This window comes from Sorex fumeus, unplaced genomic scaffold, assembly GCF_029834395.1.
Source record: "Sorex fumeus unplaced genomic scaffold, SorFum_2.1 ptg000122l, whole genome shotgun sequence".
Classification (NCBI taxonomy): domain Eukaryota; kingdom Metazoa; phylum Chordata; class Mammalia; order Eulipotyphla; family Soricidae; genus Sorex; species Sorex fumeus.
Window position 1 is genome coordinate 17,269,998 of NW_026606179.1, and position 14,274 is coordinate 17,284,271.

The 14,274-nt window shown below is 43.7% G+C and overlaps 1 pseudogene; it reads left to right on the top strand.

The window, feature by feature from the left end:
• The first annotated feature begins 5,484 nt into the window (after positions 1–5,484).
• LOC130043375 (cytochrome P450 2B11-like) lies at positions 5,485–12,472 on the top strand (annotated as a pseudogene).
• The last annotated feature ends 1,802 nt before the right edge of the window (positions 12,473–14,274 follow it).

Below are 14,274 nucleotides of genomic sequence, written 5' to 3' on the forward strand. Positions count from 1 at the left end.
TCATTAAGACACCTAACTTCTGCAGAACATGGCCTCCTGTGGGAGGTCATCCCTCTAGCAAAAGGACACCCAAGGTTGGGATAGTCTCCTGGGCAAATCAGTTTAAGTCTTTGAATGTAATCAGGCAGCAAAAGTGTGCCTAGGAAAGAATAGAATAGATGAGAGGCAGAAGACTGACACCAGTAAAGGACAGAAGCAAATAGTTTAGTGTCTTTTAGATAGAGAGAGCAGCATTGTCACAACTTTATACTTGAGGGGTGCTCACTGATTGTCTATGTGAAATATGCAAGTCTCTGCTCTTACTGTGCCTGTTGAATTTTGTTGGACTTACTGTTCTCCATGTCTCTGTGAACTTAAACAATGGCTCACATGTTGGGAACCAGGATGGGAGAGCGATATTGTGTTGAAGAAATGGTGAGCCTTTGAGCTCACTGAGGACTGTCCAGGTGACCCTGAAGCTTGGACAGTTCTTGTGTGTTTGTTGTTTTCTTGTGTGTTTGTTTGTCTCATCCTCTGTTACTAACTCCTGATGGATAGAGTCCAAGGCACTAAGTGATTTTCTTTAGTGTGGTCAATCAGCCCAGCCCCCAACTCTCATCTCTTGCTTCTGTTAATGAGGAAACAAGTGGGGGAGGAACCAGAAGGAAGAGGCGTGGGTCAGATTTCTGATCGATCATCATATAAATTCTTATAAGGGCTCATGTGATCTCAGCGATGGTCCCACATATTTCATTTGCATACATGATTAGTTTGTCCATTCAGATGATCTTATAGGACATAACCAACCAGAATAAAGAATGAAGGGGTGGTGACATGGAAAGTAAACCCAGGTCTCTAAATAGAAAGAGGGAAGAGAAGAAGGGAAGGAAAGGTATGGAAGAAAGTGAAGGGAGAAGAAAAGAACAGTGAGTGGTGAATGATGAACAGTGTGAAGAGGATCAGGAGGAGATGAAGATGAAGAGAAAGAACAACAATTGGGGTTGCTGTTCACCAAGTGGAGGTTCCTATTTCTGTGTTTGCTGCAGCCTGGCCTGTAGAGTTACATCTACATGGTTGTTAGATGAAAGAGCTATTACAGAAAAGAAATGGGGGGATATGTTGCTGCCAGCAGGTCAATATGTAATTGCAGGGTGAGTGCTTCAGCAGCCTGATGGTGCCTTCAGGATACCTGATACTCCAAAATTGCTGCTGTGCCTTTGGCCAGACCCCAACCACTTGGGACCAAGTTTACCAAGAAATTAAAAGGTCAAAACTTAGGTATGTGGGAGCCACACCCACAAACCACCTCCAGCACAGCTATACAAGCTCATTTACTGGTCTTATTTCAGAGACCCATAAATTAATCTCAAAAGAGATCAAAAGTCACAATTAATCTCTAATCCACCCATGGATGAACAGATTGGGGTAAATCGGAGGGAGGTGGGTTAGCCTGGTGCTGGTGGTACTGGTACCTGGTACCAAGTACCCTGGTGTGGTGAGGGTACTTGACTTGATTCTACTGCCTCAGGACATATCTCACCAAGATATCATCTGCTGAAAATTTGGGAATACGTGTTTTGTGACTGAAATGTCCAGGCTTTCTCGGACTTGGGATGGAATACCTCCTTCCACTTCCCAATATTCCGGAAAAACTGGTAGTCACCCCCATGAACCAACTCCAGAGCCACTATATAAGCTCTACTACCGGCCTTGCTCCAGAGACCCATAAATAAATCTCCAGCCCCCCTTCCCCAAAAAACAAACAAACAAAAACAACCAAGTTTGAAACAGGAGCCAGAGTTGGAGGAAAAAACCCAAAAGATACAAGGAAGTGTAAATCTTCATTAACCGTGACAGTAAGGTATTGGGGGTGAAGACTCACAAAATAAAGACAAGAAGAAAATAATCCCAAGTTGAGTTGTGAATATAAGCATATGAGTTTTGATGCAGGTACAAAGTCATTTCAGTTGGGAAAGAGTACTTTTAGCCAATAGTTCTGACAAAGACTGGTTATACTTATGCCCCCAAAGAAGCACACTCACCTGCACACATGAACTCAAGCACAGGGATGTACACCACCATCACACAAATGCCAACCACCTCCATAGGTGAGACCATATAGAGTCATCAAAGACTGCACCCATGTGAAAAGAGACACAGAATTACTCCATCAAGTTTAAGTATGTGCCCAAACTGCTTCAGATACCAAAATCATGAACAGAGAGACACATGTCCCAGGGTATGTGGATAAATACTTGTAAATGTGAGTGCATATTAAGACTGTAACAAGAAGGAATGCTCCATCACACACACTCATACAGATGGGGCAGCACCTCTCTCTCTGTCTCTCTCTCTCTCTTTCTCTCTATCTCTCACACACACGCACACACACACACACTGTTGTGGATTTTGGCATTTTCCTACTTCTAGGGTTGGAGAACAAGGTACAGTGTGAGCAGGTTATTGCTTGTGCAAGAATCTTGTGTCTCTTTGTAACTCTTATCCAAGTTCTTGCTACTAGGCAATAGTCAGAGAGAGGCAGGGATTGGATGAGTTACCTACTTGGTACGGTGGAAGCTCCATGGTAAAAGGCCCATCTTCAGCAAGCAGTGGAGAGGAAGGCAGGTTGACCAGGGAACATGACACTCAGTGTCATTCTCCTCCTGGCTGTCCTCACAGGACTCTTGCTGCTCATGGCCAGGGACCATACAAAGTCTCATGGACATCTTCCTCCGGGCCCCCAGGCCCTACCCTTATTAGGGAACCTCCTGCAGATGGACAGAAAAGGCCTCATCTAATCCTTCCTGAAGGTGAGACACAGACAAAGGGGGAGTGACTTCCCTTCTCAGTCCTTGGGGATCATTCATGGGAGGGACTCAGACATCCCTCCAGGTTCAGGGGAGGGTGTGCAGCGGTGGGTGTCTAAGAGTTATGGAGATGAATCTGGTGTAGTGTGGGTAGAGCCGAGGCCCAGAGGTAGCTATACTCTGTTGGACACACATGGACAGTGTTCTTGGAGGGGGTTGGAGGGCCAGAGGAGTGATCTTTGAGAATTATCCATGGGTGGAGAATTCCACATTGTGTTGCCACCCTTCACTTTTCACTGGAAGTGAGAGAGACAAAGGATGTGGCAAGATTAAGAAACAGGAGTCTGCAACGTCAGCAAAAGAGAGCAATGTGGCCTATCTCAGTGCGTGGGAGGAAGGAGTGTTAAAGGATGGTCTCCTCTCACTGAGCCATCATTGTTGGGAATCAGTGTGTGGATAGAGAAGGTGATACTGTGGTGCAGTAGTTTGACATGGTACTGATATTTAAGAAGTCTCCATCCTGCCTTTCACAGAGGCTGAAGCAAAATGCCATTCTCGTCACATGTAAGATGAAGTCTCAATATTGTTTTGATTTGAAGTTTTTTACTTTATAATGGGCTGGAGCGATAGCACAGCGGGTTGGGTGTTTGCCTTGCATGCAGCCAACCTGGCTGACCTGAGTTCGATTCCTCCGCCCCTCTTCGAGAGCCTCGCCCCTCTTGGAGAGCCCAGCAAGCTACTGAGAGTATCTCGCCCGCATGGCAAAGTCGAGCAAGCTACCCATGACGTATTTGATGTGCCAAATACAGTAACAACAAGTCTCACAATGGAGACATTACTGGGACCGCTCGGGAAAATTGATGAAAAATGGGAGAACAGTGCTACAGTGCTACTTTATAATAAGTGATGATAAACACCTTTTCACATCAGGAGACTAGTTATTTTCTTTTTGGATCATACCCGGAGATGCTCAGGGGTTACTCCTGGCTTTGAACTCAGGAATCACTTCCGGCGGTGCTCCGGGGACCATATGGGATGCTGGGAATCAAACTTGGGTCGTCTGCATGCAAGGCAAATGCCCTATATGCTGTGCTATCGCTCCAGCCCCTGAGACTAGTTGTTTTCACTTCATTTATTTATTTATTTTTGGGCACACCAGGCAATGCTCAGGACTTCCTCCTGACTCTGTGCTCAGCATTCGCTCTTGGTGGATTCTTGGGATCTTATGGGGTTCCAGGAATTGAACCTGGTCTGCACAGGCAACCTGGGTCTTCCCCACTGTACTATCTCCCAAGCCCCTAAGAAATTGACTATTTAGCTGAGATATCAGAAAGATCAGATGAGAGCCAAGAGTAAGGACAGGGTGATTGCAAAAGCATTTAGCTGGTATCAAGGAGATAACAGAGCAGTAAAGTCTTGCTTTACATGCAGCCAACTCAGGATTGGTCCCTGGTTCCACATACAGTCCCCTGAGCACCACCAGGATGGATCCCTGAGCACAAGCCAGGAGTAAGCCCAGAACAGAACTGAATGTAGCCAAAACAAGAAAAAAACCCAGCAGCAACAACAAATCTATTTAACTACCTGTGCTGCTGAGAGCACCAGAACAAGGGCTTAAGTTGAGTAATAAATGAATCTTCTAGTTGCTGGGTTCTGGGAAGGAAAAAATACACATCATTTGTCAGGGAACTATCTCAATTCCTCTATCAGCATTTTATTTATTTATTAGTAAAACACCATGAGTTACAGTTGTAGACTTACAATATTTCGTGCTTGGGTTTCAGTTATAAATGATCAAGTACCCATCTCTTCGCCAGTGCCCATTCTCCACCACCAATGATCCAGTAGCCCTCCCAACCCCCATCCACCATCCCCTGCCCCACCTCTGTGGCAGGGCATTCCCTTTTGCTCTCTTTCCTTTAGGGTGTCGTGGTTTGCAATAGAGGCATTGAGAGGCCATCGTGTTCGGTCTATAGTCTACTTTCGTCATGCATCTCGCATCCCGAGCTAGTCCTTCAAACACCCTTTACTTGGTGCTCCCTTCTCTATATGATCTGCCTTTCCCCCCAGCATGTACTGCCGGCTTCCAAGCTGTGGAGCAGACCTCCTGGTACTTATCTCAACTATTCTTGAGTGTTCATCTCCCATTATGTTACTTTATATTCCCCAGAGGAGTGCAGTCTTTCTATGTCTGTCCCACTCTTTCTGACTCATTTCATTTAGCATGATACTTTCTATCCACACACAACGGCTCTAGGGCACCGAACGTGGGTGGTTAGACAGAGCTGTCCAGAGAGTCCGCAAACTCACAACCTTCAGGGTGCATAGTTTTTTACACCAGCTGACTGTGTGGGTCTCTACCTGGGCCTCAGTAATGAGCAGTTGTGTAACAGTTTAATCATCTGCATGGCAGGACGATGCAGAGAGCTTTGTGTGCCTATCTGTGAAATGGGATTATCAGCCCATTTCATGTCGTCCTCACAGTGTGCTGAAATGAGGACAGACAATATTTTGTCACTGTTATTGTACAAAATATGTGATTGATAATAACATGGACACATGCATTTCCCTATCATTACTCTGTTTCCTAAACCCTAAAGTGGACAGTGGCAAATCAATAAGGGCTCTGCCATTGTTCAATGAGCAGACCCAGGCCTTTGAGTCAGTGTCCAATAAACTGCATCCTCTCTCCTCAGGAATGCTACAGGATCCCACCTTCTTCTTCCAAGCCATCACCGCCAATATCATCTGCTCCATTGTCTTTGGGGAATGTTTCTCCTACCAAGACCCTCAGTTCTTTTGACTGCTAAACTTGTTCTTAGAATCATTTGCTATTGTGAGCTCCTTCTCCACCTAGGTCAGGAAAGGTGGAGGATGGTGGGGATGAGGTGCTTATGGTGGTGATCTGTTTTAGGGTGCAGGAATTCAGATCAGGGATGGAAGAGGATAGGGAAAAAGTGGAATAGAGGTGGGGATGCAGGAAGCAGAGGTCAGAGATGGTAGATAGATGGAAAGACCAATAGAGAGGGGAGTGATAAGGGAGGTCATATATTCAGGGAACCAAAGACTAAAGACTATAACCATCCATATAGACTAAGCATTGCGATCTTAGGAGAGAAGAAAGAAGGATAAGAGAAAAGAGTGAAGGCATAGATAAAGGGTGCTCAAGAGACTATTTTTTTTCCTTTATTTTATTTTATTTTTTTTAAAGTTGTAGATTTACAATTTTTTGTGCTTTGGTTTCAATTATACAATGATCAGATACCCATCCCTCCACCAGCGCCCATTTTCCACCACCATAGATAATATCCCTCCCACCCCCATCCCCCCCATCCCCCCTGTCTCTGTGGCAGGGCAATCCCCTGTGTTCTCTCTCTCCTTTTGGGTGTTGTGGTCTGCAAAAGAGGCATTGAGTGGCAAACATGTTCAGTCCATAGTCTACTTTCGACATGCATCTTCCCTCTTGGGAGGATCCTCCAAACATCCTTTATTTGGTGCTCCCTTCTCTATCTGAGCTGCCCTTTCCTCTAGGATACCCGGCTGGCCTCTAAGTTATGGAGTAATCCTCCTGTTGCTGATCTCAGCTATTCTTGGGTATTAATCTCATACTTTGTTACTTTATATCCCCCAGATGAATGCAATCTTTCTATGTCTATCCCTCTCTTTCTGACTCATTTCGCTTAGCATGATACTTTCCATATTGTACCACTTGTATGTAAATTTCATGACTTCATCTTTTCTAAGAGCTACATAGTACTCCATTGTGTAGATGTACCAACGTTTCTTTAACCAGTCATCTGTTCTTGGGCATTCAGGTTTCTTCCAGTTTCTGGCTATTGTAAAGAGTGCTGCAATGAACAAACAAGTGCAGATGTCACTTCGACTACACATTTTTGCCTCTCTGGGATATATTCCCAGGAGTGGTATTGCTGGGTCAAATGGGAGCTCAATTTCTAATTTTTTGAGAATCGTCCATACTGTTTTCCAGAAGGGCTGAACCAGTGGACATTCCCACCAACAGTGAAGGAGTGTCCCTTTCTCGCCACATCCACGCCAGCATCGGTTGCTTTTGTTCTTTTGAATGTGGGCCAGTCTCTGAGGTGTGAGATGGTATCTCATTGTGGTTTTGATCTGCATCTCCCTGATGATTAATGATGTAGAGCATTTTCTCATGTGCTTTTTTGCCATTCGGATTTCTTCTTTGAGAAAGTTTCTGTTCATTTCATTGCCCCATTTTTGGATGGGGTTGGATGTTTTCTTCTTGTGGAGTTTAACCAGTATTTTGTATATCCTGGATATCAACCCCTTGTCAGATGTGTATTCGGTGAATATCCTTTCCCATTCTGTAGATTGTCTTTGTATTTTGGTCACTGTTTCTTTGGAGGTGCAGAAGCTTCTTAGTTTAAGATAGTCCCATTTATCTATCTCTGTTTTCACTTGCTCGGCCAGTGGCGTGGCATCTTTGAAGATACCATTAGCTTCAATGTCATGGAGGGTTTTGCCAACTTTATCTTCAATGTACCTTATGGTTTCTGGTCTGATGTTGAGGTCTTTAATCCATTTTGATCTTACTTTTGTACATGGTGTTAGGCAGAGTCGAAATTGAAATATCAAAAACACTTCCGAACAGTTTCTACGAAGCAAATATCACACTGATACCAAAAGCAGACAGAGATACCACAAAGAAAGAGAATTACAGGCCGATATCCCTGATGAACACAGATTCAAAGATCCTCAACAAACTACTAGCAAATAGAATCCAACTACTCATCAAAAAGATCATACACCATGACCAAGTAGGATTCATCCCAGGGATGCAAGGATGGTTTAACATTCGGAAATCAATCAACATAATCCACCATATCAACAAAAGAAAAGATAAAAAGCATATGATCATATCAATAGATGCAGAGAAAGCATTTGACAAGATCCAGCACCCCTTTATGATGAAAACCCTAGCCAAAATGGGTATAGAGGGGACCTTCCTCAACATAATTAAAGCCATCTACCACAAGCCTACAGCAAGCATCATCCTCAATGGGGAAAAACTGAGAGCCTTCCCTCTAAGATCAGGGACGAGACAGGGATGCCCACTCTCTCCACTGCTGTTCAATATAGTACTGGAAGTACTTGCAATAGCCATTAGGCAGGAAAAAGATATTAAGGGCATTCAGGTAGGAAAGGAAGAAATCAAGCTCTCACTATTCGCAGATGATATGATACTTTACTTAGAGAACCCAATAACTTCCACCAAAAAACTCCTAGAAACAATAGACTCGTATAGTAAAGTTGCAGGTTATAAAATCAATACCCAAAAGTCCATGGCTTTCCTATACGCAAACAGTGAGAGAGAAGAAAGCAACATAAAAAAACAATCCCATTCACAATTGTGCCCCAGAAAATCAAGTACCTAGGAATCAGCTTAACTAAGGAAGTAAAGGACCTGTACAAAGAAAACTACAAAACGCTACTTCAGGAAATAAAAGAGGACATGAGGAAATGGAAAGATATCCCCTGCTCATGGGTCGGGAGACTTAACATTGTCAAAATGGCAATACTACCGAAAGCATTGTATAAATTCAATGCAATCCCTATAAGGATACCCATGACATTCTTCAAAGAAATGGAGCAAACACTCTTGAAATTTATATGGAACAATAAGCCCCCACGAATAGCTAAAGCAATTCTTGGGAAAAAGAAAATGGGAGGAATCAACCTCCCGAACTTCAAACTGTACTACAAAGCAGTAATAATTAAAACAGCATGGTACTGGAACAAAGGCAGAACTGCAGACCAATGGAACAGGGTTGAATACACTGACATCTCTCCTCAATCATATGCTCATCTAATCTTTGATAAAGGTGCAAGTAATGTGAAGTGGAGTAAGGAAAGCCTCTTTAATAAATTGTGTTGGCATCACTGGACGGCTACATGCAAAAAAATAGGCTCAAGAGACTATTAAGGAGAAAAAGATTGACTCTCGTTTCTGATTCTCCTAAGTTATTGCCTGGATCCCTCTTTGGGAGAAATTAAAAAATATCTATGAAAACTGGAAACTGTATTTCTTAAATTTCCCATTTATGTATGTGTCAGTTCTCTTTTCCTCCATCTGTTTGGTTATGTTGAGTCCACAGGTCACCCACAAGCTTGCTTGTGCTCACTGGCATTGAACATTTCCATTGTTGTTCACACAAATGTTTTTAGTTTGTTTGTTTGGGGGCAACACCTGGGGATACTCATGTATTACTCTTGGTTCTATGCTCAGGAATCACTTCTGGCAGGACTCAGGGGATCATATGGGGTGCCAAGAATTGAATCTCCATTCACAGCATACAAGGCAAAGATCCTATTTTCACTGTACTATCACTCCTCCAGTCTCTCATACACTTTATTGGGCATGAGGGTTCCATGTAGCAGAGCCTCATGGACTATTTTTTTGCCATACCATGTCATGCTCTGGCATTATTCATCGCAAGGCTCAGGGATCATGTGGGATTCTGGCGATAATTTGTGTTGGGTACATGCAAGACAAGCGTGCTACATGATGTACTACATATCCAACCCCTCATGGACTCTTGTTTTCTCAGCTTGGAAGCCCCAGGATTGAACTCTGAGGCCCATGGTTGTCATTCACACTATTTTGCCACTGAGAAACTTCTGGGCTCATCTTTCTTCTTTTGTTAAAAACTCTTCTCAAGATTATAGATACAGAGACACAAAAATATTTTGGACACCTATTCCCGGTTGAAACATCCAGGGCACTCTTAGAGAGGGGTGGGTCAGTGCCTGCCCAAATCATGCCCCGCAGCCACTCACTTCCACACCCCAACATTGCTGCCATGCCTCTGGCTGGATTCTATTGCCTTAGAACTGAGCCTCACAGTGAATTTAACCCATTGAAAACCTCTGTAACTGAAAACTTTAGGTCTTCGTGGATTCGGAATAGGCTACCTCCCCTGCCTTCCCTCTACTTCTGGAAGACCATGATGTCACTCCCACGCCCCAAAGCTGCGGCCAAATAAAAAATATAACTCCAGCTAAACTGACCAGTTAGACATTTTGGATTTTCTCCAAACTCTACCGCAATACCGGCAACCCAGTAGTAGCATACCAGATTGCACGGAATATAACATTGAAGCCAACCAGTATCAATAACTAAAACATTAGTAGAGAAGGCTTAACTTGTAACATTTTAAGAATCCCTCGGACAAGGACTTAATGTCCCCATGATGAGACACAATGATTTTCACTAATTCTTTTGCTAAAGTATTTTTTAAAATCATTCCATTAGCCATTTATAAAGCACTATAAAATAAATTATGTAAGCCTGCTAAGGGGTGTTGATTTGAGGGGTGGTTAGCAAGACAGAGAAAATGGTGGAGAGAATGTGTCAGTGTGGTGGGATTGCTGCTGGAATATTGAATGCCTGTAATAAATTATCATGAGAAATATTGTAAACCATGGTTTTTAAATAATGTTTTTGGGAAAAGGTGATAGATACATATTCCCCTCTATTAAAATAATGGCATATATTTAAGATGATGACTTATCTTTAATTATAATAAACAATTGATCCTTGAAATACCAAGGACATAAGTGTCCACCTCCCCAGTCCTAGTGGATTTCATAATCATCTCTTTTATATGCAGTTTCTTTTTTTCTTTTTTTGGTCACACCTGGCCATGCACAGGGGTTACTTGTGGCTCTGCATTCAGGAATTACTCCTGAATGGGACCATATGGGATGCTGGAAATCAAACCTGGGTCGTCCGTGTGCAAGGCAAATGCCCTACCTGCTGTGCCATCGCTCTGGCCCCTATATGCAGGCTTTTATCTGCAGTGTTAAACAGTGACATTCAGAATGGGCAAATTTGTGGATGCAGACCAAAAGGGGGGAAAATCCTTGTAGAACTTAGCCCCTACAATTCAACATGTTGTTGAGGGTCATCTGTATTTTAAGTTAAAAGAATCTGAACTGAGCTGAGAGAGGACAGCAGGGAAGGAGATCAATCCCTTTACTGTATATGTTCCTTTGAGCACCACCAGAAGTGACTCCTGAGCACAGAGCCAAGAGTAAGCACTGAGCACCACTAAATATGCCTCAATCCAAACAAAACATGAAGAGCAGCAGCAATGAAGGCTTTTCCTCAACAGGATTGTAAGTCAGATGGTCATGTAGGACTTTCCGCAGAGTTTTCAAGACTTCTGACTCGAAAGTCAAGTGCGAAATTAGGAGAGACGATAATGAGCTTGTGCGATGGGCTCAAGAGGAGATTTCAATGTTCTTGTCCGCAGAGAACCCTGGAGAGAGAAAAGTCAGCATGAAAGTCCAGATAACAGCCACAGTTATCTCTGAAGAAGGAGTTCATAAGCAACTTTGCATCTTACTATTACTTCCCTGTACTTTGGGTGATTATTGCATCAAGATAAATATTAAATCTGTTATCAGACAGAATAATAGAAACCCAAACCCAAAGAAGTCAGTGGGGCTGAGCGACCTGTTTCCTCCTCTAGGTGAGCATCACATTATCATTCCTGACACACCACAGGAAATGCAGAGAGGAGGGGAGGGTCAGGGAGAGGTTTGAGCAAAACAGACCAAGTGACTTGAGGAGGAAATGAATGCTCAGAGAGAGGAGCAGAGGTGGGACACAGAGAGATAAGAGAGGTGGAGTGGAGAGAGATGGGAATTTGGGGGCAGAGAGACACAGAGGATTCGAGAATGAAGGTGGAAAATCAGTAAGAGAAAAATGTTGGAAGGAGACAGCATCAGTGTAAGCAGGATCCAGTGATAGAAAGACAGGTCTGGGCCATCGTTGGGAACTAGTATGCATGGACCACACTTTGACTTGCTTGCTCAATTGCAGGAGGCACTAGAATTTTTCGCTCATCCACAGGTGTTTGAGCTCTTCTCTGGCGTCTTGAAGCACTTTCCTGGCCCACACAACCAGATCAATGAGAAGATGAAGGACGTCAACGCCTTCATTGTTTGCAGAGTGAGGAAGCACGGTGAGACTCTGGATTGCACTGCTCCCCGTGACTTCATTGATGCCTACCTGATCCGCATGGACAAAATGGGGCCTGGGGAGGGGAATGGGAAAGGGATGGAGGACTGGTGGGGAGGTAATAAGGGAAGGGCAAGAGCAGGAGGGTGATAAGAGAATAGAGGGAAGAACAGAGGATTGGGTGGAGAGATACACAAACAGGTGAAAGGTATGTTAGGGCATCAAGGCATAGAAGAAAAAGAGGGAAGAGAGAGAAAGGGACAGAGTGTGTGAGAGAGAAAGAGCATAAGAGGGAGATAGAGAATGGGAAAGGGAGAGAGAATACAGGAGGACAAGTGACAAGCTTTCTGTATTGGTGGAGAGATCTGCAGAAGGAAGGTCTGAAATGGTGTGAGATGACAGGAAATAGAAGGGGAATACAGAGTTGTTCATCAAGAGTGAGGTTTCAGGTTCCCTTGACTAAAACTCTTTTCCCCAAACACAGAAGAAGTCCGACCCCAATACTGAATTCCATCACAAGAACCTCATCATCTCTGCACTCTCACTCTTCTCTGCTGGCTCAGAGACCACCAGCACTATGCTCTGCTATGGATTCCTGATCACACTCAAATACCCCCACATCACAGGTGGGCAGGTGGGGCCAGTAAACAGACTTGAGTCTGATGACTCCTTTATGAGTTGAAGAATCAGACTAAAGTCCTGTCTGAAGAAGATGCAACACGTGGGTCTCAGATCAGAAGCAATAAAGGTTTCAACCAAGCTCCCAATGAAGTCAAGTATCCGATCTGCTGTATGAACAAAGAAACTGTTGAGTTGTTCTCCCACTTTTTTCTTACATCACTTAAATGTCAACTCATCCTTTTAATTAATCGTTACATATACTTTCAGCATTTATTCATCCCCTATCCATTTGTCTTTTCTTTTATTAATTGATTCACCTGTATGACCTCTGATTATTTTATCTGTGATTGATCTCAAGACCTGAACTTCTTTCTTTTATTTGGATTATAGGATTATCAATTATCATTTCATTAAATGAGCAGATTTTTGTTGATTCATTGGCTGCTTCATTCATTCATGTGTAAATCTGTCCTATTTCTTATTCTTCCTCCCTGTTGAGATAGCGAGTTCAGTAACTGATTCTAATATTCAAATAAAGATGCAGTAGCACTTCAAATGCTCAAGTTTGAAATTGAAGGCCAGTGTTGGAGAACAACTAAAATTCAGAAGGGTACATAATCCTTCCTTAATGAAGACAGTTTGGTATTGGGGTGAACTTCCACAAAATAAGAAATAGAGGGGAAAAATACAAAGTTGAGTCAGGAATATGAGCATTGGAGTTTTGATGCAGGTGCCAAGTCATTTCAATGGGGAAGAATATTTTTAGCTAATAGTTCTGACAAAAATTGGTTATATTTATGCCCTCAAAGGAGCACATTCATCTGTACACATGGATTGAAGCACAGGGATATACGACACCACCACACAAATGCCAACCACCTCCATGGATGAGACCATGTAGAGTCTTTGAAGACCACCCATGCAAAACCAGACACAGAATCACTCCAATGGGAATCGAACCTGGGTCAGCCACGTGCAAGGCAAACACCCTAGTCTCTGTGCTATTGCTCCAGCCCCTATCTGTATCACTGTATCACTGTCATCCCATTGATCATCGAATTACTCTAGTGGGCCCCAGTAACGTTTCTATTCCTACCAGCTCTGAGATTTTAGCAGCCTTTTTTTACTCGTCTTTCCCTACGATTGGAGGCTCTTTCAGGGTCAGGGGAATGAGACCTATTGTCAGACCTACTGTATTTGGCATATTGAATATGCCACGGAGAGCTTGCCAGGCTCCGCTCCTGTGGGTGGAATGCTCTTGGTAGCTTGCTTGGCTCTCTGCGAGGCATAAATGGGTAAAAAGTGTCTTATATTGTGTCTGGAAAGCAGCCTGGAGCGTGGCGGTGGTTGGGTAGTGGAGGTCGGCTCTTGGGGCTGGGTCCCTTGGGTGGGGAGGGCTCTCAACCGCCCCACACCTGGCGCGGAGTCCCCAGCTTCTGGCGCCAGCCTCTATCTAATCAATTTTAATTCTAGAATCATTTCCACAGTTGTGGCTGAAAAGTCTGAAACTTCACCCGGTGCAGAAAGAGGATAAAGACAAGTGAAGATATAGGAGAAATTTATTGGGGTGTGGTCCCGAGAAGACCCTAAGATTTCTGGCGAGGTTGGAGTAGAACCATGCCTTGGGAGAAACTAAGAGGATTTTAATATGCTTTGGGTGAGAAGGTAGCAAAGACCCGTGGGAGTGGTATGCTTGGTACGCATGGGATATATCCTGGGGGCTACCAGACTTGGGATGGTCCATCAGCCCTGTCTTCAGTGCCAGAGGGGGCAGGGTGATCTTTGATTCTGGGAATGTCTCTATTTCATCAGCTGATCTTCATTTGGTTCCGAGCAAACCTTGCATACCAGTAGTTTTGATTA